At 43.6% G+C, this 26,534-nt stretch overlaps 1 protein-coding gene across 2 annotated transcripts in view; it reads left to right on the forward strand.

Annotated features, from left to right (window-relative positions):
* The window catches only part of CA10 (carbonic anhydrase 10), a 485,859-nt gene that overhangs the window by 409,213 nt on the left and 50,112 nt on the right, over positions 1-26,534 (forward strand). The gene's annotated exons all lie outside the window — the stretch shown is intronic.

Here is a 26,534-nt window from a genome sequence, read left to right on the forward strand (position 1 = left end):
GCACACTCGTCAGACACAAAGGATTCTGATTCTGGCAAAGATAAAAGGGTCAGCAGGCACCCCGTATGAATGGCAAGTAGGTAAAAAAGATCTCAGTCTGATTCTGCTTCTCTCACATCAAAGAAAAGATGAACTCACTGAGTTTCAAAAAACTTCCCCAGAGACCTAAATATATATATAAATTCTTTGAAATTTTAAGACTAGTTACTTCTGGAATGTATTCTTTCCCATGGATGATACTCACAGGACTGCTCATCAGAGAACGTGGTCAGTCCCGTGTGGTTCTTCCAAGCAATATGCCTGTCTCCACAACACCAAACTCCATGCTGTATGGCCTCTAGGCCCACCTCATTGCCTCTTAAAAGCCAGAAAATCCATGTTCATCTCCCTCTCCACATGTTTAGCTCCTTAAATCATCCGAACACAGGGCTGGGACACCACGAATGAAAGACGTCTGTGGGTCTCAACCTCCCTTGGGCAAGGCAGCTCTCCACCCCATTTAGAAACATGCAAGAAACGCTCCACTGAAACCTCCTGTATTCCAAGCCTATATTAGGTTATGGGGCCACAGGGAAATACAACATGGACCTTGCCTTCAGTTCTCCAGTGACTCAACTTCCAAGTCTACTCTTCGGCAATAGACTGAGCTCAAGAGTCGCCTAAGTTCAATGGTACCTGATGTAGGTGCTGCACAAGTTTTGTGAAGACAAGATGAAAAGAACAGAGGGGAAGCCATCTGGGAGTTTAAAATTTCATGCCTTCATGCCTCAATTTGCAGAAGATGTCATGCATCATTTATGTGGGGATTTTGGTGGCATTTATTTTATTCAAAGCCCATTTGCTGGACTTTTTCCAGTGCTGTGTGAGATTTTATGATTCATCAAATCCCTCTTGTCCATAATGTAGTCTTGCACACATGCCGATCTGCAATGTGCTCAGTGAGCCCCCAGAAGGAGGCAGGGGCTGGAGTGAGGTCAGAGGAAAAGGCAGGGCCATTTTTGGAAGTGTCCACTGCTTCCTGTTTTACAGGGCTGTGATATAAAGGGAGGCACCAAAAAATTCCTCACTGCAGCACGTTTCCAAAATGGCAGCAACCTACAGCACAGATTAGTCAACTAGCACCGTAATTCATTTCTCCTTATCCCATCCTATTTAAGAGCCCTTAGCCTGCATATTCAAAGTTAGAAAGACCATAAGACTGATGAGTTAATGCTGGACACCACCCCCCCCCATGAACCTGGTAAATCTTGGGCTTTATATTGAATGGAAAATCTGTTTCCTGTCATTATTCAGTAGCAGAGTCAGGAGCCATAAAGTTGAAGGTGTATAAGGGAAAGGATTTTATATTCAATTCAACTACCTTTACTGAGACTCATAATTCAATGGGGGAGACAAGCACATGCTTAATTAACTTCTCAACAAGATAATATGGAGCAAACTGAGGCTAAGAGCAGCTAAGTGGGGTGCCCAAGTTCATGCATGTAGTAAGTGGGTAAGACAGTCCTTGAAGCACGTTGCTGATCTGCTCCCTCGCTCCATTCTGAGTTCAATCCTGGGGGGCTACAGGAGAGCAGGAGGGGACAGGGAAGGGGGCCAAGAAATGGACATCTTGGCAGTTTTTTCTTTTTGTCTTTGAATTAATGTCATTTTTTTGAGGCAAAAGTCCGAACTGTGAACATTTTAGACACCTTTTTCTTTGGGGTTGGTTCTTGTCCCAGATGCTCTCTTTTCCCAAAAACACACTAATCCATTTCCCTAACTGGGTCATCTCCAGGCACTGGGACTCTCCACAGTCCAGCCAGATTCCTTTGAAAATAATGCAAGGGGTTACAATATGTCATTTTGCAATATGTCATTCAGCCTCATTTCTTGGATCAAGTCTGGAGGGAGAATTCTTGAGTGAAGTGGCCCAGAGGACTGTCCCCACGTGGGGAGCAGAGCAGAGAAAATGGAAGCCATTTTACACGGTTCTTCTAACATTTATTGATTCAGGAAAACAAACCCAAAATTCTGAATAAAACAGCTTGGACACTGCCCCAAAAAAACACTTGTTTTAATTCTCAATACTTTGTTCTTTTCACTACAATAAACTTAGAATGTGAGAATGTGAAGCTATAAAAATTGATTATTGAGAAGCTAGACCTCTTATAAGAGTGATAACTAGAGAGAAGATTCCTTGTACAGAGAGACTATGATGTTTTTTCATTCTCTGAATAATCAGCAGGATTTGACATGTCCTCTTACACATGGACATCCACTCCCTTGCCATGCTCATGACCAAATCAAGCAGGGGCCAGTCATAGGCTCCTTCGTCTTCCTGCGTGTGCCTGAAGTCCAGCCATCAGTTCAGTGCGTTAGTCAGGGGTGAGAGGTACAACCACATCCCCTCTTCAGACAATGCAATGAATGAAGGATAAAGGCATTTTGAATAGCACATCCAAAGTCTTCAGGGACTCTAAAATAGGAAAACACTTTCTTGAGACGTCACCTAGTTGGACAAGTGAAGGCCCATGTTTCCCAATAATGAAATCTTGACATCCATTTTAATGTTTGGCTGAGTCTCTGTGATGACCCACACACAGCTGCCCAGCAGGGGCCAGAAGAGACAGCCTGCGGAGGCCAAGACAGACCACTGGACAGCTGGAGCACGGGGCACAGAGTGCCCGCAGTAACTCTCTCCTGTCCTGGCACATGCGCTCACTCTCACTTTGCTTCCCTGGTGGGTGGTGGGGAGTGCTGTCTTATTTTTGACAAACCCAAAAAAAGGAGAATTCAGCTTCATGGTCTGAGAAGGAGGAGTGAGTGTTGTGAATAGACACCTTTCCAAGGGCTAACACACAGGAAGAACTCATGATTGACCTGCAGCTCACAATTTCTCTAGTTACGGGGAGCTCAGAGCCTGAACTACAAACTATGTTGGGACATAGAACAATGAGAGACTCACTTTAGGTTGGCTTCACTTTCTGTAGTAGATTTATTTCTAAAAGCCAGTATGTTGATCAGTATCAATCCTTTATGCCTATTGACTTTACAGCATGGTTCCAGTACTGCTTTATCTTTAATTTTTTTTTTTTTTTTTTATGAGAGGCTTCTAATCCTTTAGCTTTAAATGACTCTATTCCTATACTCCAACCTCTCTGCCAAAGAAAAGTATTTTAGGAGAAGCAAAATTACTGAGCATTTCTACATGCCATTTCTCTCGATCCTCACAAAAGCTTTGTGAAGTCCTACTTTTCCTATTTAAAATAGATTGGACAACAGAGGTCCAAAACCACATATTTAATGAAAAGCTACACTAGGGTTCCAACCCATGTCTTCTGATGAGATTAAACCTTAAGTAGCGTATTATTGTTTTCTCAATATTTCAAATGGGTGTTTGTGAAGTGTTTGGAAGGGGCATGAACACGACTGCATCTCCAGTTGACACTGTAAGTGATTTGCACACTGTTCATTTAATGCCCATTTGTTGACTGACTCATTACTCCATTCATAGATGACAAGACAGTGTCTGGAACCGGGAGTAGCTAACAATTTTAAAGGGGCTTGTTCACTGAAAGTGACATTTGGCCCTTCCCTTGCTGGGATCACCCAACAACCTCTGTGAGACAGAAATTCTGCCCAGACGCCATCCGGTAACCACTGTGCCCATCCCCCGGAGACTATGACTTTGGCTGATAACATCTCACAGCCTTTTCCTGGGAAATTGCCTCCTGCTAAATGCTCAGGAGGCCACACCCTCTGACACACCCATCTCACACCCAGCAGATGTCTGCAACCAGTGGCTGACAAATAGAGAATGGGGACACAGAGCTGACTCCCTTTTTTCTGCAGTTTGTGCTCCTGAGCTTCCCTGTGGGCTCAGACTGAAGCTATTTCCAGCTGAGTCCACACCTCACTTAATCTTTTTCTCTTTTCTCTTTCACTATCCTGCTTCCCTCCCTCACTTCTCTGGAGAGCACAGGCTCAATAAATCACTAAAACTAGACTCTCCATCTCAGGCTGTGTCTAAGGAAACCCAACCGAAGATAGCTAGTTTGAGTACCTTTTGCAGCAGAAGAGTTACAACATAAAGATTTTGAAAAGAATCTGTATTCCATGTCTTCACTCATTCAGATTGGGCCTTCCCCTAAAATGAAACAAAATCAGCAGGATCTATTTCTGTTTCCATGGTTTTGTTTGTATGGAGGCTAAGGACACAGTGTCTTAAAATATTCAGGGCACTCGAAAACCACGACCATTGCCAATTTCCCAGTAGAGTGTCTCTCTAAACCAGTTCCTGGTGAGAACATCATCTCATCGATCACATCGAGCTGGCGGGAGTCACAAGTTTTTGCTTTTGAGTAATGGTGCTAATGTAAGTATGAGCTGCATTGAAATTAATGTGCTGCCTGATTATTTCATAGGGTCTTTGGTGAGGTTGATGTTGAGCTTGTTGGATAATTATCTGTTGTTGTTGTTGTTGTTGTTTAATCTAAGCATCCTTTTATACATCGCAATTTCTGTTCAAGTTTAGCTTCAAGTTTACTGAACCATTTAATTAACTTAAGTGTTTAAACTTCTAGAGGTGTTGATTGATTCTAATCAGTATTTTCTGCTACTCTAATTGAAGGCTTCCTCTCTTGGACTGTTGTCAGTGAAGCAAAAAAATAAAAAATAAAGCAAAATGTTGTTTAGTCTTTGGCATCATCTAACACAAATTTAGTTCGGCCCGTAATTGCATGAACTTCAGGAGGTCATAATAGAGCCAATTTTTCTGTTTCCTTATAAGTGGGAGAGTCAGCCCCAGAAAGAGAGGCTGTGCAGCGGCTGGGAGGGAGTCTTGCAGCCTCTCAACGGGACTTAGACTTCAAGCCAAGCCACTTTCAGGTTTGGCAGTTTGCACTCTTCATGGAAACTCAGTGGGAGGATGTTTTGCAGAGATGCTTGCCACCCAGAGGAAACGATTTTCTCTTACAACAGCTCTTCTGTTCTCAGAAAAACAAAAATCACCGCAACCTCCCACATCATGTAGTAGCTCCCCAGGCAGAGCAAACCTAGGATAAGAGCCACCCAAGATTGAGTAGGTCTTTCGGCTGGAAACAGGGCTTCCAGACTCCAAGCGCTCAAACATCCTGGGCATTGTCTTTATCTGCCCTTTAGAGCGCCACTGGAGGGAGGCAGCAACAGAGGAGAGTTGTGTCAGAACAGCTCTGGGGCGCATCTCAAACCCTCAGGCACCCAGTCCATGGCCCAAGAACCTCTCCCCAACTTTGGATTTTGGAGACCAGATTTCCCATTAGCTTCAAAAAAGATTTTCTAGCAAGCTGCCCTTGGTTTTTCCTGAGACGATTCTGTTCTAGTTGACTTCTACTCGGCACAAAATAATGTATTATGGTTATTGCATTTTTCTGCTAAGAAAATATCGGCTGCTAAACTACATCAAACCGCTCTCTGGTTCTTCAGTGCTGACTCATTTTAATTATTGAACTTCTCTCCCTGCAAAGCACACTCTGTGCTGTTTGCCGAGAAACTGGCAGTTTTTAACACAATTTGGAAACTTTTCATAGATTGATCACCCCGGGAAAATAGGCAGCTGATCACCAGAGAAATTCTGCATTTAAGATTAGCTTGCTACTTGATGATTCTGAAGCAGTGAAGTGTATGGGTTCTCTCTCTACCTCCCACCCTGCCTCCCTTGCAGCTTACAAGGCAATACCTTCCTTTGAATAAGCCAAGAGCCCCTCGTATCCTCTGTATTTCAGAGGTCGGGTTCTAGAGTCACAGCCAGCTCACCAGCTCATCTTGGCCAATATAATCCCTACCTCCTTCCCCAACTCTGTATTTTTCCTCCCTCTGCCTCTATCATTCCATTCTAGCCACATCCACCTTTTTTCTGCTTTGAGAACACTCCACCCTTTCCCTGCCTCAGTTCCTTTGTATTTGCCATTCTATGTAGAAAGTTACAGACTTCTCATCTAGAAATGTGCTTTGCAACCCTGGCTGTATGTTAGAATAACCTTATGCCTCATCTCTAGATCAATGGAATCAGAATAACCGGAGGTGAGGCCCACCATCAGTAGGTTTTAGAAGATCCCAAGTGATTTTAATGAGGAGCCATGGTTGCAGCCATCGCCTTAGATCTTCATGTGGCTGGCTCTTCTCCATTGTTCAGCGCTTGGTTCCAGCATTCCTTTCAGAGAACCCTTCCCTGACCATCCCATCTAAATTAGCCTGAACTCTGCATCACATCACTGATTTTAATGTCACTATAATACTCGTAAATGTCTAGACTTATCTTTTGTATTTTTTATTAGTTTATTGTCTATCTTCCCCACTATAATTCAAGCTCTTAAAAAGCAGGGTACTTTTTCATCTGGTTGACTTCTTTATCTCCAGAACATATGCCTGATACATAATAGGTGTTCAAAATATATTTGCTGAATGAACAAATAAGTGAATGAATGAATATACGAATGAATAAAAGAGTAAATGAAGAAGTGAATAAGTGAGCTCCTGCTACCATACTTCACTTGATATAGTCAGTACACCTGGGGAAATATATTTACCAACATCCATCAATTTCTACTGTAAGGTCCTCCTAACAAGAATCTGTAGAAAATTTTGATGGACAATGACAATGAATATATTAAAAAACATCATTTGTAAGTTGCATATTGATAATGAAAATTCTCTTGAACTCTAGGTTTTTAAGTTCATCCCCTTCCTTGTGTCCCATTCATGGCCATCAGACCAGCAAGCTGATGCTTTACTCTCCAAATCTCTACCCTCCCCATACCACTGTTGAACTATAATGAAGATATCTGAGCTCTTTCTATCCCTCCTGTTTCCCTCTATCTCCCTTCCAGGCTCCCCAGGGGAGCATTTAGATAATATGCTGGTCTTCAGTAGAATCTTATTGGAAGGAATACTGAAGTAGCAAGGAGCGATTGTATCTTTCGAGATCCTCCACCACTTCTAGCGTCTTCTTCCACTTCACTCCCTTGTCTCCTTGGTGGGCATGCCTGCCTTAAATGCCTCCGTAAGAGTCTCACTCCATCTAGTTCCTTCATCATGAATCCCCAGGCAGCTCATCCTTTGACCAACATGGAGAAGCGTGATGAGTTCTTCTGAGCACCACCTTTACCATTTTCCTCCTCCTCAAGGCTGACTCCATTTTTCCTATAAAAGCTAAGCCACTATTCTCCAAAACAGAGGGAAGATACAGCCCAAGATTTGGCCGGCCGTTTTTCCAGATGGGATTTCATTTGTCTGTTTAAGGATAGGAACACAAGAAACAAACATATATATCCATCTGCTTTCCTTCCCTGCCCAGTAAGCATAATACCCGGTGATGAAGATGGTAAACAGGAGACTTTACTTCTTCTTACCTGTCCTTGGCTATCTGTGCATATCAGTAGCTGTGTTCTGCTTCACAGAACTGAGAGATATTTCCGGTAACCTGAGAGCTCATTCACCTTCAGGAGGAGAGTAACTGTCCCATATCAGAGTCTGACTCACTCTCCATTACGTAAAAATGTGTCACAGTTGCCTACAGTTTGAGCTGGGTGTCAGGGCCATCTACAGTCCAGACTGACTGTAGTCTAGAGAATTCAAAAACTTGATTGTAGCCGAGTGCCCCTGTGAAGAGGAGGTTCTGAGAATCCAGCTTGCACCAACCATATAATCCAAGAAAGTTTTAAAGTATAAACAGAAAGCATCCATACCCCAAGAACTCGACTGGACATTCATGCACTCATACAATAAATATTTATTGAACACTTAGCATGCATCTTCTGTGAGAATATAGGCACCAAGGCTATATCAGGGAACTAAAAAGAACAAAAACCTCTTCCTGGTAGAACGTAGTGGGGGAGACAGGCAATAGACAAATATGTGAAATATATAGTACAACAAGTGCTATGGGGAAAATAAAGCAGAAGAGGGATGAGAGGAAGAAATGCCTGGGGATGGGGTGGGGATTATAATGTTAAATACGGTGGGACTGGGAAGGCCTTACTGAGAGTGTGACATTTGAGCCAAGAGCTACAGGAGATGGGGAAGCAGCCTTGCAGATTTCTAGGTGGAGAGTCTTCCAGCCCTCAGGTAGGAATGTACCCAGTGCCTACAAGGAGACCTCTGTAGTCAGGCACCTACACATTAGAATAGGAGAGCGGGTAGGATCAAAAGGTTGGCTGGGACAAATCACGAAGTTTTGGAGGGTGGGATCGGGATTCAGGTTTCATTTTAAATGCAATGGGGAGCCGTCAGAAGCTTTTAAGCAGGGTGTGACATGCTGCGACTTAGGTTTCACCAGGTTTGCTCAGGCTGTAGGAAGCAGAAGCCAAGGCAGGGAGGCCACTGGTAGCTTGGACTAGGGTGGGAGCAGTGGAAGGGGGAGAAGTGGTTGGATCCTGGATACATTTTTAAAGTAGAACCAACTCCAGTTGCTGATATGAACACCAACAGTTCTGTGTGAAAAGAAGAGATGAGTCAAGGTTTGGGGCCAGAGCAGTGAAAAAGATAGAATTGCTGTTTGCTGTGATGGGAAACAGTTTCTGTAGAGAGCCCACTTCTTGCAAAAGAGTCCACTCAGGAATCAAATGCAGACCAGATGGACCCTTAGGTGAGCACAGAATTACAACAAAGAGAATCATTTATCTTATGGTAATAGCTTCCATTCACAGGGCACTAAATACCTGACAGACTTTGTGCTAAGCACTGAGCCCACATGATTTCATTTTCTTTTCAAACAACCCAGTGATAAATGTACTATTATCCTCATCGATGAGGAAATTGAGGCTTCAAGCAAAGGGACTTGCCCAGCCTTGTACATCTACATAATCCTGGAACTGATTCCCACTGAGTCTGCCTGGCTTCCAGACTCAAGTTCTCACCCTTACGCCACCCGGAATCTCATTCAAAATATCTTTTTCCACCAAGCTCAAGAAGAATTATGATTTGTCTTTCCTTCTAAGGCTTTTTAAACTTCAAAAGCAGTTTTCCAGGCTGAGAAACCTCCCCTCCCTTGGACAGTGATAGGGACCCCTGGTCAAATTCTGTCTCTCAAGCCTTCCATTTAAATTCTTTCCTAACTGTCACCTTGACCCTCCGTCAGCAGCTCCACAGTGGCTTCACAGCTTGTGATATGTTACAGGTTTCAGAATCATGGTTGATGTTACATCCATTTGATTCTGATGAATATTTCTAATCGAGATTTGAGAGGCACCCTGGACAGCTTGATAGCATTTAGATAGCACCTTGCTCTTATCTGCAGCAAGTTTACAACATATGGGTGGCTTTCTTTTGAGATGACATTTTTTCAGGAGAATTAAGTCAGTCAGGTGTGGGGGGGCTCATATTTGTCAGCATGTGGTATGAACCATATATTCCTTTTTTATTTGCTGAGAAAAATCCTTAATGAGTGCCCCCGATATGCCAGGCAGTGTTTTAAGGAATGCAGCGGAGAACAAATGCAACACGAGTCCTGCTCCCATGAGCCTTACAGGCTGGTGAGGGGGGTGGGGGGGTCAGACACTAAACCAAAGGGCCCTTTTGTTGGAGTTTAGGGTAGGGGTAGGAATAGGGCTTGCACTCCAAAGGGAAGAAGCATCGTTCTATACGTGTATTTAGCAAAGGAGTCAGGATTTGCCTGGGAGGTGAGAGAAGGTGTCCCTCAGGAAATGGCAAGTAAGTTGCTATTCAAAGGATGAGTAAGTCTCCCTGGATAGAGGATGGGGAGAGGAGCAAGTGGCCCAGACAGAGGCTTGTAACAATAGGGACTGTGGCAAGTTTAAGGGACAAAGAAAGCAAGCCAAGGCCTGATGCAAAATTTGGTCGAGTTAGGCAGGGTTACGACTATGCAGGGCCTTAGGGATGGTGGCCCTTAGCATAGAGGGATAACCCATTAAAGGGATGAATGATGATCAGATTTGAATCAGAAAGGACCACTCTGCCTACATTGTGGGAGACAGATTGGAGGGGTAAGATGAACAATGGAGACCACTTACCAAGTTATTGCAGTATCTATATTCACCTGATGATCTACTGTACACTGAATTTGCATGGACATAGAATCTTAGCCTATCTAACCTGGAAAAGATCTTAGAGAGCATTCTTCTAGACCAGTTGCCTTCTTTTGTGGATGAAAAGTTGGCCTAGAGAGAAGCGACTTGCCCAAGACTACAAGGCCACTTGAATTATGAAGTCAGCACTCAAACACAGGTCTTCTGACTTAAAGCCTTGCCTCGTAGCCATTGTTTCTGTTATCTGTATTTACAGGCAGACTGAGCTCTTTCAACGCATACTTAGTATAGTATTCTCAGTGTCTAGCAGTTGTAACTGTTCAGTATATGTTGGATGAATGGAAGGATGGATGGATGGATAATGGATGGACAGTTGGATGGATGGATTTGGAAGGATACCTTTCCTTCTACACTCCACTAAATTCCATAGCAGCAGTTGAAAGAGGAATCATTTTTCCATTTGTGAAAATCTTACCAAGTGACCTTCCTTTCCATAAAGCACGTCCTCCAGTCACCTCAGTCACTCTTGGTCCACGGCATCAGTGTGACCCCACAGGGCAGCCTAGATCCCGGGGGAAGCTGATAAACTCACTTCTTTCAAAACTCTAGTTGTTTGGGGTGGCGGGCAGCCAGGGATCAGTTAGGTCATTGCACTGGCTCTTTTCTCCTCCTGGAAAGGAGCCTAGCTTGCTAACTGTCCAAATTGCATTTTAAAAACTTTAATTAGGTCACCATAAAGAGCTGTCTCTTTTAATGGCATAAAGCCCAGTTTCCTGTTTCCTCAGGAGCTCATTCTTTGCCACCCCACTACTCCCGTTCATCCACACCCCATTAAAGGAAGGCTCCTAATGGAATGCTGATTAAATATTATCTCGAGTGACAACAAGCATGACTCAGGGGCTATTACAAAATACAACCATGACAAATATGCTCTGGTTTAATCCTCACGACAACAATGTGGGGAAATGGATCTTCTCTCAATTTTATAGACAGGGAGAATGAGACCACAGAGTTAGTTAAGGGGCTTGCCCACCACAGGGCCAACATTTAGATTCACATCTGCCAGGGATCTTCCAAACAGCTTGCCTTCCTCATTTTAGTAACTTATCGCGTGTAATCATTGCAGCCAATGAACAAAGAAAACTTGTGTCATCAGCCAACATTTATTGATCACCTACTATATACAGGTGTCTTACAGAGGCCAGCCAGGTACTTCTCTTCCCCTTGGAGCACTGCACTAGAACTTGTTCAAGCCCCAACTCTGCCACTTTCTCCACCATATTACCTGGGGAAAGACGCTTAACCTCCCCAAGTTTCAGTCTCCTCCTCTGCCCAGTGGGCATAGTAATTTGCATCTGACACATTCCCAACAGGATACATATAGCACAGTCAAAACTGTCAAAAGCAGGTAATCTGAGGAGGTTATACTGAAAAAGGGCTATTCACAAAGGTGTGTATCCAAGAACTCTACCTCAGCCATGCCCCCTTCTGCAGGCCGTGGCAGCCTCTGTGTAAGTGGAATTTGAATGTAAGCTAGAAACGTCGAAGAATGCCCAATTTGCCAAAATGGAATTCTTCAGGCAGTACATTAGAAATGACTGTGAAATTACTTTCCTGGCAAGTTCTCACATACGGGTAGATAATTGAGAATTAGCTGCTATGAGATTTTTCATTTAAGAAAATAAAAAATACTTACAAGAGGAGAACTTGGAGGAAGGAAGCTGACATATGTTGAGTATCTTGGGGTACACTGGTGAATAACACAAAGGTCCTGGTCCCCTACGGAGCTTATCCAGCAGGGATGAACAGGCAATAAACAAGAAACATAATAAAAGTTAAATTATATTGTATAGTAGAAGATAGTAAATGCTATCAAAAAAGATAAAACATTGAGCAGGGAGAAGAGGATAAGGAAGGTGGGAGGAGGGTGGGTGTGGGAGGTGAATGTTGAGTGATCAGGATGGGCCTCACTGAGCAAGTGAGATGTGGGCAAACATTGAAGGCAGCGGTGGGTTCAGCCAAGCAGAGATGGGGGAAGAGATCAGCATCAGGGGGAGCAGGCATCCTCCACGCCCTGAGGCAGAGTGTGGTGTGGCGGGAGTCCTGAGCAAGCAGAAGGGGAAGAGGGGACCAGAGAGGTTAGTGGGGGCCAAATGATGAGGGCCTTGAAGGCCATTGTCAGTACTTCTGCTTTCACCCTGAGTGGGGTGGCGAGTTTTTGGAGGGTTTCGAGCAGTTCAGTGGTACTGTCTGAAATACCATTTAAGAGGCTCTCTCTGGCTGCTGAGTTGAGAGTAGATGGAAGGCAGGTAAGGACAGCAGCAGGGAGACTGGCCATGCCAGGAAGCCGTTGCACCATCCAGCTAAGAGAGCCTCATTTACAGGGATATTCGCCATTCCCCCCAAGGACACCCAGCTGGCTGGGAAACAGACCTGGGATTCCCATCCGCTTCCCAAGTTCTTATCTGATTTTCTGCTACATCTCACAGCCTGCACGTCCACCACTGGAAGGCCCAGGCTTCTAATCACACCCTTGATGCAAACTTACTCTGAGTCCTTGGAAAGTAGGAAGGAAAGTACCTTGCCTACCTTCCTACATTTCCGTGCCCTCAACTCTGACATCTGTCTCACAAGGATGTTGCAAGAATCGAATGAGGGAACAGCTATGGAAGCATTTTTGAAAAAGCGTAAAGCTCTAGATAAATGCAAGAGTTTGTAATTAATACTAATAACAGCCACCCTCTCTTCACCCTGCAACTCTGAGCCCATAAATACCACCACAGGAATATTCATGAAGAGATGGGTCTTCCCATGGAGATGAAGCAGATGCACACATCTGTCAGGGAGAATTTCTCATTTAATAGATTTCCTTGTCACAAGATCAGCAATGCCCTGCTACCGTGGGCCATCTGATGGGATGTAAAAGTAGCCTTGTCACTCCCAACTGGACCTTTGAAAGGAACAACCCTCTATCAGCATGCAATAATTTAAAGCACTGGATTCTTCTACAGTGCTCCATTTTTGTTGTTAATTTTTAAAGGTCGCTGGATTTGTTTTCTGAGGTTTGGAGGGATGTCTGAGCTGAAGCTAAGCAAAGATCTGGCGTGGGCAGCCAGAACTCCTGCTGGCACTCCAGTGTTCGCATGAATCGGTATGCCTGGGAGCTTTGCAGGTCTCTGGTTGAAGGAAGAGGGAGGAGGTTGGTTCAAACGAAGCTTGGAGCAAAGACCAAAGGGGAGATAAGAAATAGAGGGCAGGATGGTGTCTCTTCATTAGGTACTAGTAGGTCCTAAGCAAGAACTGAAGGAGACCATTTTGTTCCCTTTGGGCCTTGTGAAATCTGGAGCACACCTGTTTTGCTTCAGGGTCCAGGTGACAGAGGATAGAGAGAGGAACATTTTCTCCATTGCTGGAGGAACACAGTGGCAACATTCAGAGATGGCGGTGGAGCCGCCGCAGCATCTGCTGTGCCTGGTGGAGTGAGAAGAAAGCAGCAGGAGGCCCACTGGGTCTGCAGGGAGGCGGGGAAGCTGCAACCCACAGAAGGCAGCACGTGGAGGGAGCCAGGTCCATGTGTCTTCAAGCACCTGAAGCTACCAGAAGTCTGGAGCTGTGACACGATGGTAATTGCTATGGGAGAAGAAAAGACAAAGCCAGGAGTTTCAGGAGCGGTGGGAGCAGGGTGGGGAACTAAGTAAGATGGTCAGAGTAGACCTCATGGAGGAGGCACTTGGAAGCCAAGACAAAGAGCTGAGCCATTGAGCATCTGAAGCGAGAATGTTTAAAGCAAAGAGAAGAGCTGGTACAAAGGTCCTGAGGATATAAGCTCAGAAAGGAAGGGGAGGCCAAGATCAAATGGAACTTTATATAGTTGTCATATCAATCTTCACAATGAAACTGTGGAGTGAGTGTTACTATCCCCATTTTACAGATGAGAAAACAGAAGTGCCAAGAGCTTAAGTAATTTGCCCACATCTGTGTAGCGTGTAAGTGATCAGACAGTCCAGCTCCAGCATGACACATTTTACCCTTAAGACACCCCCATAGGATTCATACCCATGTGCGTAGGTTAAAGTCAAGGCCATGTAGTTTACTGATCTATTCTCCACAGCCAAAACACATAGCCACAGTTATACACTCACTTGTAGATCAAGTTTTGAGAACCACATTTCATTTTTAAGCACTCCTATTGGTTGAGACTATTTTTCTCAGCAAGATCTGAAAATGAGTCAGGCCGATTTGAAAGGAAGGGCATATTCTATGAAGCCAAGTCACAAAAGGAAAGCGGGACAGCTCAGGATGTGCAGGATATTGGCCTATAAATCAGAAATTGCTATTGGCAATCAACAGTTCACATAAAATGAAAAGCTGTCCAACACTAAGCCAATATTCTACTTCCTATGACATCATTTCCTTATATGTAGACAACCCCACTATTACTTCAAATTGTATTTATCTCAAAGCAGAAATAAGTATATACAGATCATCGGCCTTTCTCCGTTACTATTTTTATGACAGGGATTTTCCATCATGTATTAATTCACTTGTTCATTCAAATACTATTGGGAGTGTCTGATGTCATGAAAGGAGAACGACGTTTGGAATTGGCAGCCCTGGGCTGGGATCCTGGCTGCATGTGCCACCAGCAGAGATCTTAGACAGTCAGTCATTCAACCTCCCTCAGCCTTAGGTTTCTCATTTGTAAAATGGGGGTTTAAATTCCCTGCTTTGTAAATTCCCATCATACTATGTTACAGCTGTGGCAGATAGTCAATCAATGGCAGCTATTTTTTTTTTCATTTTATTGAGATATATTCACATACCATGCAGTCATACAAAACAAATTGTACATTTGATTGTTCACAGTACCATTACATAGTTGTACAATCATTACCAAAATCAATCCCCGACACCCTCATTACCACACACACAAAAATAACCAGAATAATAATTAAAGTAAAAAGGAGCAACTAAAGTAAAAAAGAACACTGGGCGCCCTTGTCTGTTTGCCTGTTTGTCTGTTTCCTTCCCCCACCTTTCCACTCATCCATCCACAAACTAGACAAATGGGAGTGTGATCCCTATGCCCCCCCCAATCCCACTGTCCCCCCTCATAAGCCACATTTTTATACAATTGTCTTCAAGATTCATGGGTTCTGGGTTGTAGTTTGATAGTTTCAGGGATCCACCACCAGCTACCCCAATTCATTAGAACCTAAAAAGGGTTGTCTAAAGTGTACGTAAGAGTGCCCACCAGAGTGACCTCTCGGCTCCTTTTGGAATCTCTCTGCCACTGAAGCTTATTTCATTTCCTGTCACATCCCCCTTTTGGTCAAGAAGATGTTCTCCGTCCCACGATGCCAGGTCTACATTCCTCCCCAGGAGTCATATTCCACGTTGCCAGGGAGATTCACTTCCCTGGGTGTCTGATCCCACGTAGGGGGGAGGGCAGTGATTTCACCTTTCAAGTTGGCTTAGCCAGAGAGAGAGGGCCACATCTGAGCAACAAAGAGGCATTCAGGAGGAGACTCTTAGGCACAAATATAGGGAGGCCTAGCCTCTCCTTTGCAGCAACCGTCTTCCCAAGGGTAAAACCTATGGTAGAGGGCTCAACCCATCAAACCACCAGTCCCCTATGTCTGTGGTCATGTTAGCAACCATCGAGGTGGGGCAGGCCAATACCCCTGCATTCTCCACAGGCTCCTCAAGGGGGCTCTGCATATTTTTTTCCTTTTTTTTTTTTTTTTTTTTTTTTTTTAACTTTTTTTTCTAAATCAACTGTATGAAAAATTAAAAAATTAAAAAAAAAATTAAAAAAACATACAATAAAAGAACATTTCAAAGAGACCATAACAAGGCAGTAAGAAAAAGACAACTAACCTAAGATAACTACTTTACTTCCAACGTTTTCTTACTCTACCCCAAGAAAGTAACCTAATATAGCAACATTTCTGTGAACTTGGTCCTACTATACCCATCAGAAATTAACAGACCATAGTCATTCCTGGGCATTCCCAGAATGTTAAATTTACCCTCGATAGCTTATCTGTTCTTCTTGGATTATTGTTCCCCCTTCCTTAATTGCTCTCTATTGCTAGTTCCCCTACATTCTACATTATAAACCATTTGTTTTACATTTTTCAAAGTTCACATTAGTGGTGGCAGCTGCTATTTTGATTACATGCTTCCTGTGTTCCAAAAACTCTAATGGGTTCTGAGGAGACTGATAAGTGAGCCACGGCCCTGCCCTCACTGGGCCTCCTCTGTGTAGACAGGATGTAATGAGCTGGTTGAAAGCAGGGCCTCAGGGGCTGAAATGCCTGTATTTGGATCCTGGCTCTATCACATATACCTCTCTGTGCCTCAGTTTCCTCTTTTGTAAATTAGAGATAAAATACCACCTGACTCATAGGGTCATTGTGAGGATAACAAGTTGGTATATGTACAAGTGTTCGGAAATGAGTAGCCCATGGTAAGGGCCAAATAATTGTTTGGTATGATTGTAGCTGATAAAGGAAATGGGCATAAAATTAACTACTTCTAATATAATATGATGCATGCTGTAATAAAGGCAAGAATGGAAGAACAAAGGAGAGAGGCATCAGCTCTTCTACAATGGTCAGGAAAGGCACCTTGGAGAATAAGATACTTGTACTAAGTCTTGAAGAAAAGTAGTTCTGCAGGTACATGGGGAAAGAGATGACATTCAGGCAGAGAAAACAGTACTGCAAAGTCATAAAGGCAAAATGTATTCTATAACAATATGAAACACTCCATAATAATAATAATATAGGAAAAATGATAACAAATAACACATACTACTACTACTAATAGTTCCAAACACATGCATCATCTCATTCAATTCCCACAGCAACCTGAGAGGTAAGAACAAATATTATCCACATTTTGCAGGAAAGAAAGCTGAAGCTTAGAAAGGCTGAGTGATAAAACTCATCAATGGTAAAACCATGTTTCACAACAATTTAGAACATTGCAGAGAGTTCCAGATTCTTGGATTCTTATGAATCAATATATTAGTTATTCACTGCTGCATAACAATTATTACCAAAATCTAGTGACTTAAAACAATAGACATTTATTATCCCACATAGTTTCCATGGGTCAAGAATTTGGGAGCTTCTTTGCTGGGTGGTTGGGCTCAAGTTCTCTCAAGAGGTTGTAGTCAGATGTTGGCCAAGGTGACAGTTGCCTGAAGGCTTGACTGGAGTGGAGGATCCAGTTCCTAGCTGGCTCACTCACATAGATGGCGAGTTGCTGTTGGCTGTTAGCTGGAGGCCTCAGTTCCTCACCACATACACCTCTTCAAATGGATGCTTGAGAGTCCTTCACATATTGCAGCTCTTTCCACAGGGCAAGTGATCCACGAGAGCACAGGGCAAAGCTGCGATGTGTTATGATGTAGCCTTGAAAGTCACACACTCTCATTTACTTAAACTCCTGTTGGTTTCACAGTTCAGCCCTCTTAAACATGGAAGGAGACTACATAGGGGCAGGAATATCAGGAGGAGAGAACCATTGAGGATCTTAGAGGCTGGCTACCACAATCATGTCAGACCATTTTTATTCCTCTTTTGAAGCATGGAGTAGTACCTGTAAGGCAGGGTTTGGCCTGGTCTTTCTCCTCCCTCTGACTCTTCTGGGGTTCTTTTCCACCAATGGAGACCAGCCTCTCCAACCTTTTACTCTGTCAGCTCTTTGGCTCCTGCTCAGGGCCATTTCTATTCCCCAGTCAGTGCAGTACAAACCAATTCATTTAGCAGCTGCTCCTCCTTCTGATTGTTTGTTCCAAGATATATTATTCCACATTTGTCCACATTAAACTGCATTTTATCATCCATTATCCCAAGTCCTTCAATGATCTGGACCCCTCTGCATTTGATTGCAAGGCTTGGTGATTTGTGATGCCTGCAAAGCTGTCATTTGCAGAGTTGAAATCCTTCTTGCAGGGCCATTACTCGGGTCATTAGCATCAATAACACAGACTGGCTGTACCTGGCAGCTTTGCAGAAGCAGGAAGAGTTAAGGGAATGGAAACGGGTTTGTTTTCTTTACCCAGAAGAAACAAGTGACACATTACCCTCACTCCCACCCAACCCATCCCCCATCTGGGTTTCCTCCACCTCTCCTGACATTGCCACTGAGACAGTATCCCAAATGATTTTCTAACTCCAATTCTGAGTCTTCATGCCATCCTCCCTGGTGCACGTTGCCTCCAGAAATCTCAATACTTTAATAGCTGCTCACACCAGCATGCCTCTGGCTATCTCTAATCAACCTGGATGCATTTTCAAACAATCTCTGGCCTAGTTATAAAGGATGTTTCTGGAGATCAAACATATATTTGCATTTCCACCATGAGATTCCCCATGCAGCCAGCCATATCTGGTAAACAACTTGTCACTCCTCACAGTATCCAATGATTCACCCTTGACCAGCATGGGAAACCTAAGGGGTGGCCTGTCTTATGTTTACAGTCAGGAATTCAAGGCCAAGTGTGGAGCTCAGAAACAGGAAGCCCACCCCAAGTGCCCAAGACATCTCTTTCAATGCTCCTTTTAATGAGATTCTATTTTCTTTATTTTCAGCTTACACTTTTTAATATCTTAAGTCACCATAAATCTTTCTTGGAAGCCTGCAAAATCATTAATTGAATAATCAATGTAGTTTCTTCACAAACAATTAGAAAGCACCTGCTCTGACCGGTGGTAGGTCCTGATGTGCAGGGAACAGGTAGGCGTGAATAAGTTTCCAATGTAATGGCGAGTAAATAATGCTAATGAGGACCATTGAGCTTTAAATGTATTTTTAAACTCTGCTTTTAGAATTTCCATCCCATGCACCCCTATTTTCCCCAGATGTCCCAGTCCTGGAGGCTTTTCTTTTCAACCTGGGCAATGTCAGCCCCTGCCACAGGGCATTTGGAAACACTTGGGCATGTTATGAATGTTCATAATGACTTGGGGGGAAGACGAGGCTGGCATTTGGTGCCCATAGGATGCTAGGCACCCTGCAATGCTCGGAACTATCCTTCACTGAAATGCAAAAGCACCCATCAATAAACACTGAATGAGGGTGTGTGTTAGTTTCCTCTGGCTATATAGCACATTATCACAAACAGTGGCTTAAAACAGCATAAATTTATTATCTTACATTTCTGGAGTTAAGAAGTCCAAAATGGGTTTCAGTGGGCTAAAATCAGTGTTGACAAGGCTGCATTCCTGCCAGAGACTCTAGGGGAGATCCATCTTCAAAGCCGGCTGTGGCCGATTGAGTCTTTCTCAAGCTGTATCACTTGACTTCTGCTTCCAACACCAGATCTCCTTGTCTGACTCTCCTGCCTGCCTCTTTCAATTAGAAGGGCCCTCTCGGATAATCCAGGATCATCTCCCCATATCAGAGTCCTTAAGTTAATCACATCTGCCATGTAAGAAAACATACTCACAGGTTCCTGAAATTAGGACGTGTACATCTTTGTGGACATTATTTTGTCTACTTCAGGGGAACAAATGTTCAGGTATCTGAAGGTGCGCTGACAGTCTCAGCCAGTAGAGGGCGCCCTCCTACGAGTCAGGCAGCATGCCATTATCCCTGCTAAAGCTGCAGCTGGTGAATATACATTTACTGCAGAAGTGGTACACTTACTGTCACACAGTTTCAGAACACGTGTACAGGTGTCTTTGGAGGATGGCCTACCTTGGGGCTTCTTGCACTTAGGGACAGCCTTTGATGAAGAGCCCTATTCATGCATTATTTAATCTGTCAATAAATAGGAATTCCTGAGTCTCACATTGACCACACAAACCGTTAAGAAGTGATCCAAAGGTGAGAAGAAGAATTCAGTGCTTTACATGTTCCACAAAATAGAACCTGGTTATGCAGATAATTGGGCATCAGCTTAATCAGGACTCAGTAATTTTAAAAGCCTCACAGACAGCTTTACCATTTGCAAATCTCTTGCACATACATTACCTCATTCTATCCACACAGTGAATCTGGAGGCAAGTGGAGCAAATACTATTTTTTATCACCATTTTTCAGATGTAAAAACTGTGACCAGGAGAGCTTTAGTAACTCGCCCAAGGTCACAGGGCTAATAAACCAGAGAGCCGTGCCTCAAGTTCTTGGGCTCCGGTCATGGCAGTTTCGTACACCACGCCAACTCTCAAAGCTCTTAGAAGCGGATATGCAAAGCAGGAGGACACATTTAAGCCTACCTTGTCTGAATCTTAATTGGACCTGTCATTTCTAAGGAGGCAACATGAAGTCATGAAAAGAGTTTAGAATTAGGGGTCAGGCGAAGCCCAGTTTCCACATCTATTCACTTGGGGATGATAAATTACAGTTTACTGAAGCATTTCCCAAACTAACCTGATCATTAGAAACCCCTGGGGCAATTGTTAAAAAGACAAATTTTCATATCTCCCTGGAGAGCCTGATTCGATCGGTCCAAGGATAAGACTCACATCTCTGGCTTTTTAATAAGCATCCCAGGTAGTGCTTGAAAGCAGACAACTTTGGGAAATAACTGGTTCACAGGACTTTTCTGTGGATTAAATAAGATGATGTAAATATCAAGCACTTGGCACTGTTCCTGGCACCAAATAGCCCTTCAAAGACATTGGGGTTCTTCCCTTCTCTCCATCTTCATGGGGGGATTTTCTGTCTTGCCATTTCTTTTGATTATCAGTGTTAAGAAGACTGGTACCTGTTTCTAATCATGTACAAGTTTCAGAACTTTCTTATAGAGAACATGGCCTTGGAGGGAGGTGGGGTAAAACCTTTGGGTAGTAGCAGTAACTGATCGTTTAAGGAAAAACCAGCTGAATTTACTGCATTCCCTTCATTTTCCTGCCTTGAGTCACTGTATTCCACCATCCCCTTCCACCTTTATCCAGGAACAGGGAAATCTAGCCCAGTACATTTATTTTACTTATCTGCTGATTTATAAGTCCCTCCTTCTGCCTTGAGCTCTGAGTACATTACACTCATATATACAATACACCTCACATATCAGTCTTGTCAACCAAACCTCCTTCCTGGGATAAATCCGGCCTCCGCACGGTGGCAAGGGGAGATTTCATTTTGCCAGCGGGTTCAGCTTCTGCCTTGGCCCGGCTTTCAGAAGAAGCACCAGCATCAAGTCCATCCACCTCCCTTCTTAGCAGTTCAGCCGACTAACCTCATGGTTTCCAGAGACACGACAGCAGAACCTGCCTGGAAAATGAATGGCTGCTTTATGGCTCAAGTTTCAAGAAACTTCTTCCCCAGGTGGGACTGTGTAAAGACAGGTAGCCGTGTCTTGTTTCTGTCTGTCCTCAGGGCCTCAAGCGGTGCCTGGCATTGAGTGAAAACAGGATACATTGTGTTATTTCCCGGCCAAAGAGTCTGTGGTCAGAATTTTTGCTTACACAAGAAACAAAGCAGCCCCCCTTCCTCCCTTCATTTAAAAACACCCACAACTTATTTTTTTTCCTCTCCTAAAACAGGGGTTCCCAGCTGGGGATGATTTTTCCTCCTTGTCCTGATCGGGGTTGCTATTGGCATCTAGTGGGTAGAACCCAGGGATGCTGCTAAACACCCAAAAATGCACAGGACAGAACCACCACCCCCCGCCCCCACTACCACCAACAACAACAAAAAAAGCATCCAGCTCCAACTGTCAACAGTGTTGAAGATGAGAAGCCCTGCCTTACACCAATCGATGTCCTACTTGGCTCTCCTCTAGTTTTTCCAATCAGCCTATCGTAACTGATCAGACATAGCAGCTCCGTTGGCAGCAAAAATCAATTTGTGCTCATGGAAGCCAAGACAGAAAGAAACACATTTATTGGGCACCATAATGGGCCCCATTATTGTGCTAAGCCTAGGCTATGGATTATCTCAATCAACCCTCGCCACATCCCTCACCGTACCCATTTTACAGATTAGGAAACTAAGGCATGGAACACTTAATCAACTTTCTCAGAGTCACCCGACCAGGAAGGGACAAAGCTGAAGCCATATCCAGCTCTTTCTGATCCCAAAACCAGCCATCCAGCCCCTGTGGTTTAAGGCTCAAAGACCGGTTGTGGGTAAATGGCAGTGACAGACCTTCTCTCACCACCCAAATCTTATCTTTCATCAACACTATACTTTTCCTCCAAAACTAGATTCTCTTTGGATTTGTACTTTTCCCTGGCATTCTTGTTCTCTGGTAATCTGAAGAAAGAAATTAAAAAAAAAAAAGGAAATAAATATTTCAGTTCAACTGCCAAGAATTGGCCTCAATTCACCCACTTGCTTTGGTCTCTATTCATCGGTATCCAAGTGGTTTGCATTCCTTTTATCCCAGTTTTTATATTCCCCAACCCATGCCACTTCTGCACCAAAGAAGAGTCCTCAGCCAGAGTTTGTCAGTGGAGGTGCTATTGGCATTTAGAGAGAAACCATTCAACATCACCCAGGATAGTCCTCTGCATTTCACAGCAAGTCCATTTAGCATCCCAGGGCTGTAAATGTCAGTAGGTGCCCCCGATTACTGTGAAAACCTGAAATGCTCTGACACATTTCCCAACACTCCCTGGGGGGAAGTGCCACTCCCTAACTTAGTGAACCACTGGGTCCCAGATTTCACCCAAAAATCCTAGAGTATGGTACCTGGGCTTCCTTGTTGCTCACAGACACACACACAATTCACCACACATTTACCCAGCTGGTTTCATACCCCCAGAGTTGGGAACAGGGTTTCTTTTGTCAGACCATTTCTTTTTTCTGTTCAGAGGGAATCTTTAAGGATCTCCCACATTGGCAGTCCAGACAATGGCCCGGAATCTTAATGACTTTAACATGAAGATCTGCGATCCCATCACATGCTTTTCCCACTTCTAAGCCTTTGCACCTACTGGATTTCCTTCCTCCCCAAAGGCTATAGTCCAGATCCTACCCACTGGCCAAAGCCCCCAGATGCTTTCCTCTTGAAGTTTTTCTTGATTAATCCAGCTGGAAGTGGTCTCTCCCTCTCTCGTGAAATCCCCTTTTGCTTTATATCAGGGGTAGTCAAACTTTTTTCTGTAAAGGTGCACATAGTAAATATTTTAGACTTTCTGGGCCATATGGTATCTGTTGCAAACTTCTCAACTGCTGTTGTAGTGCAAAAGCAGCCATAGACAATATATAAATGAATGAGTGCATTATTTATGGACACTGAAGTTTGAATTGTATATAATTTTCATGTGCTATGGAACAATATTCCTCTTTTGACATTTTTTCAACCATTTAAAACTGTAAGGACCATTCTTGGCTTAAGAGCCATACAAAAACAGACAGCAAGCCATATTTGGCCCATAGACTGTAGTTTGCTGAACCCTGCTTTATATCATCACTTTTATGGTGTTTATCACAGCCTAGCTCCTCACTGTGCCAAGTGGGGTGCTCAGACCAGCAGCATGGACTTCACCTGTGTAATTTTTTTAGAAATGCAGATTCTTAGGCCCTAATCTGGACATAATGAATCAGAATCTGCATTTTAACAAGATCCCCAAATAATGCTTATGCACATGATAGTCTGAGACACCCTGTCCTAGTTTGCTTATAATTGTTGTGTCTATGTCTATATCTTTGATTCCTATATTATGCAAAGCAGTCATGCAGTTGTTTTTGAGAATAAATGAAGATACTAATTAGTGAATTGGGAAGGCTTAATTCACTAACCAACACCTACTTTTTAGTTGACAGACAGCCCTTTCCCTTTATTATTAGTCTGTCTCAAAAGCTTAGTTTTCTGTTTTCTGGCTAATCCATCAGAGAAGGAGAGGGCTTAACAATCCTGGACTTTGCTTTGCTAATTAAGATAAAGAGAGAGAGAGGAACTTGGATCATCCCAAACTGTTTAATGGAGAAGAATTCCCAATATTACTTTTTATTGCCGATTACCAGACTCAATCTTTCAGAAGAACTTGCCTGCATCCTTTCCTTCACATTTTTCTCATGACCACATAAACCATTCCTATGGCTCCGTCTTAGATGTTCACCTGTCTTAGAAATGGCTGAGTTATTAACAAATTTCATAGTTCCTTATTTTTACCTGAAATCCCCTAGACCAGCAAGGCCAAATTTATGACCACGTACACTTGCTGGAGGGCCACTCATTCTTCACCCGAGTTTCCCACATGAATTGAGGATTTTTAGTTATAGCAAGAAGCAACAGAAATAGAAGCTCCTTTTAGTGGTTGTGCTTTTCAGGAATACCTAAAGCAGTCATTGGGACTCAACCTTTCATCTCTTATTGTTCTATAAGAATATATACATATTTTTTAATGAGGTTAAATTCACATAACAAAATTAACCACTTAAAAGTGTGCAGTTCAGTAGCATTTAATACATTCACAATATTGTGCAACCACCATCCCTATCTAGTTCCAAAATGTTTTAATTACCCCAAAAGGAAACTCCATACATTAAGTAGTTACTCCCCATTCCCTCTTCCCTACAGACCCTGGCAACTACCAATCAGTCCCTATGGCTTTGCTTATTCTGTATATTTCATATAAATGTAATCATACAATATATGATCTTTTGTCTGATTTCTTAGCACAATGCTCTCAAAGTTCATCTGTGCTATAGCATGTATCAGAACTTCATTCATTTTTATAGTTGAGTAATATTCCATTGTATGGATGTAGCACAATTTGTTTATCCATTCATCCGCTGATGTACATTTGAGTTGTTTCCACCTACAGGCTGTTATGAATAGTGCTGCTAGGAACATTGGTGTACAAATATCTGTTTGATTCCCTGTTTTTAATTCTTTTGGATATACACCTAGGAGTAGAATTGCTGGGTCATATGGTAATTCCATGTTTAACTTTTTAAGGAACCACTAAACTAAACTGTTCTCCATTTTTAAATTGAGCACTTACCTGTGCCAGGCACTGAGTTAAAGAGTTCAAAAGACCATGCGCTTGAACAGTAGACATCTGGAGACAGGTGGAGGTCAGAAGGGCGGCAGTAGTTCCAGAAGTCTTCAGGAATCCATGACAGTTGTCTCTTTTGCTTTCTCTCATTCTTCCTACCTCACCTTAACTGTTTACCTCTTTCCTTCTATTTCCCTTTTTACCATTAAAAGATGACGTGGGAGAGTGGGGGAAGAGGGGAGCCCAATGGAGACTTCCCCTACACAGCATCAGCAAAAATTAATAACAGTAATAGCCATTATTTACTGGACAAATATTATTCCATAGTAGATATTATTAACCCATCTTGCAGGCAAGGAAATTGAAGACTCAGCGAATTAAGAAACATGTTGAAATTCAAATAGCAGAATCAGGATTTGAACCCTGGTTTGTTTGACAACAAAATGCATGCTCCTTCAACACACATGCACTTCCTAACCAGCAGAAACATGGAAGGCTTAAAACAAACACCAAATATCACGCGTCAAGGCTACTTGCAGCTTGTCAGAGTCACAGGTGGCTAATCCTGCCGTAGCCAGTCGTCACGCTGGCAGGCTGAAGAAAGGGGCGTGCGCCCTGAAGAAGGGGACAGGCTCAGGAATGACTCGCAAGACCCTAGATTGTTTCCGCAGCAGCCGCTCGAGAGCCACTGATCTGGGGCCAGGGTGTTTCTCCCTCAGAACTGCCTGGAGTGGGAGCGTCTTCTTATCAGAAGTGGAGGGGGGCACCTGTACTTTGCTACTAATTTCAAAGTGAGAAGTACAGCATATGATTTACTCTTTTACAAATAAATTAGAGTCAATTCTCAGCTATCCGTAAAGCAGTAGCTCTCCCACCCGCTTTGCTGCAGATAGGTTTTTTGATGTGAGAGGAAAGAGGGTGTCTGTAGGCTGCCCCCGAGTCTTGTCTCAGAGCTTCTCAAACTTGAATTATTGTGAGAATCACCTGGGGGCTTCTCCAAAACCGATTCCTAGGCTGCGCCCCAGAGATGCTGAAGCCCCAGGTCTGGGGTAGGGCCCTAGATTCAGTATTCCAGCAAGCTCCTAGGGGATGCCAGTGCAGCTGTCGCAGACCCCACTTTAAGCAGAGCCGGCCAGTAGCCCCCATAACCAACTATTACTGGCTTAACTTTGGGCAACTACAGGTTACCATTGTGCTCTGTATTCCTTTCAAGATTTTTGTCAGTCTTTTTCAAAATCAGGGTATTGCCACGAGGGTGTCATTTGAATGTCATGCATGTGTCAAGGTGAGAGAAATTTTTAGAACTTCTGGCCCCAACAACTGAGAGAATTAAAGAGTCGCAGATCCCATTCCCATTGCTCTGGCCACACAGCAATAAGGACAGTTATGCTAATTACTCCTGCAAACCCCAGGGCAGAAGGAGCACTTGCAACACAGGAGTAACGCAGGTATTCTCGCCCCGCCAACTCCTCCCCGAGCAGCGTCCTCTGCAAAGCTGCCTTCGTCCCTTTCTCACCTCTTCAGGGCTCCTCCTTGTGAAGGAGCACACACAGCCTCCTTGAGCTGGTTCTCTGTGTATTTAAGGCAACTGGGGGCAAAAGGCTGCATGCTGGAGATGAAA

Source organism: Choloepus didactylus, chromosome 18 (genome assembly GCF_015220235.1).
Source record: "Choloepus didactylus isolate mChoDid1 chromosome 18, mChoDid1.pri, whole genome shotgun sequence".
Lineage (NCBI taxonomy): Eukaryota > Metazoa > Chordata > Mammalia > Pilosa > Megalonychidae > Choloepus > Choloepus didactylus.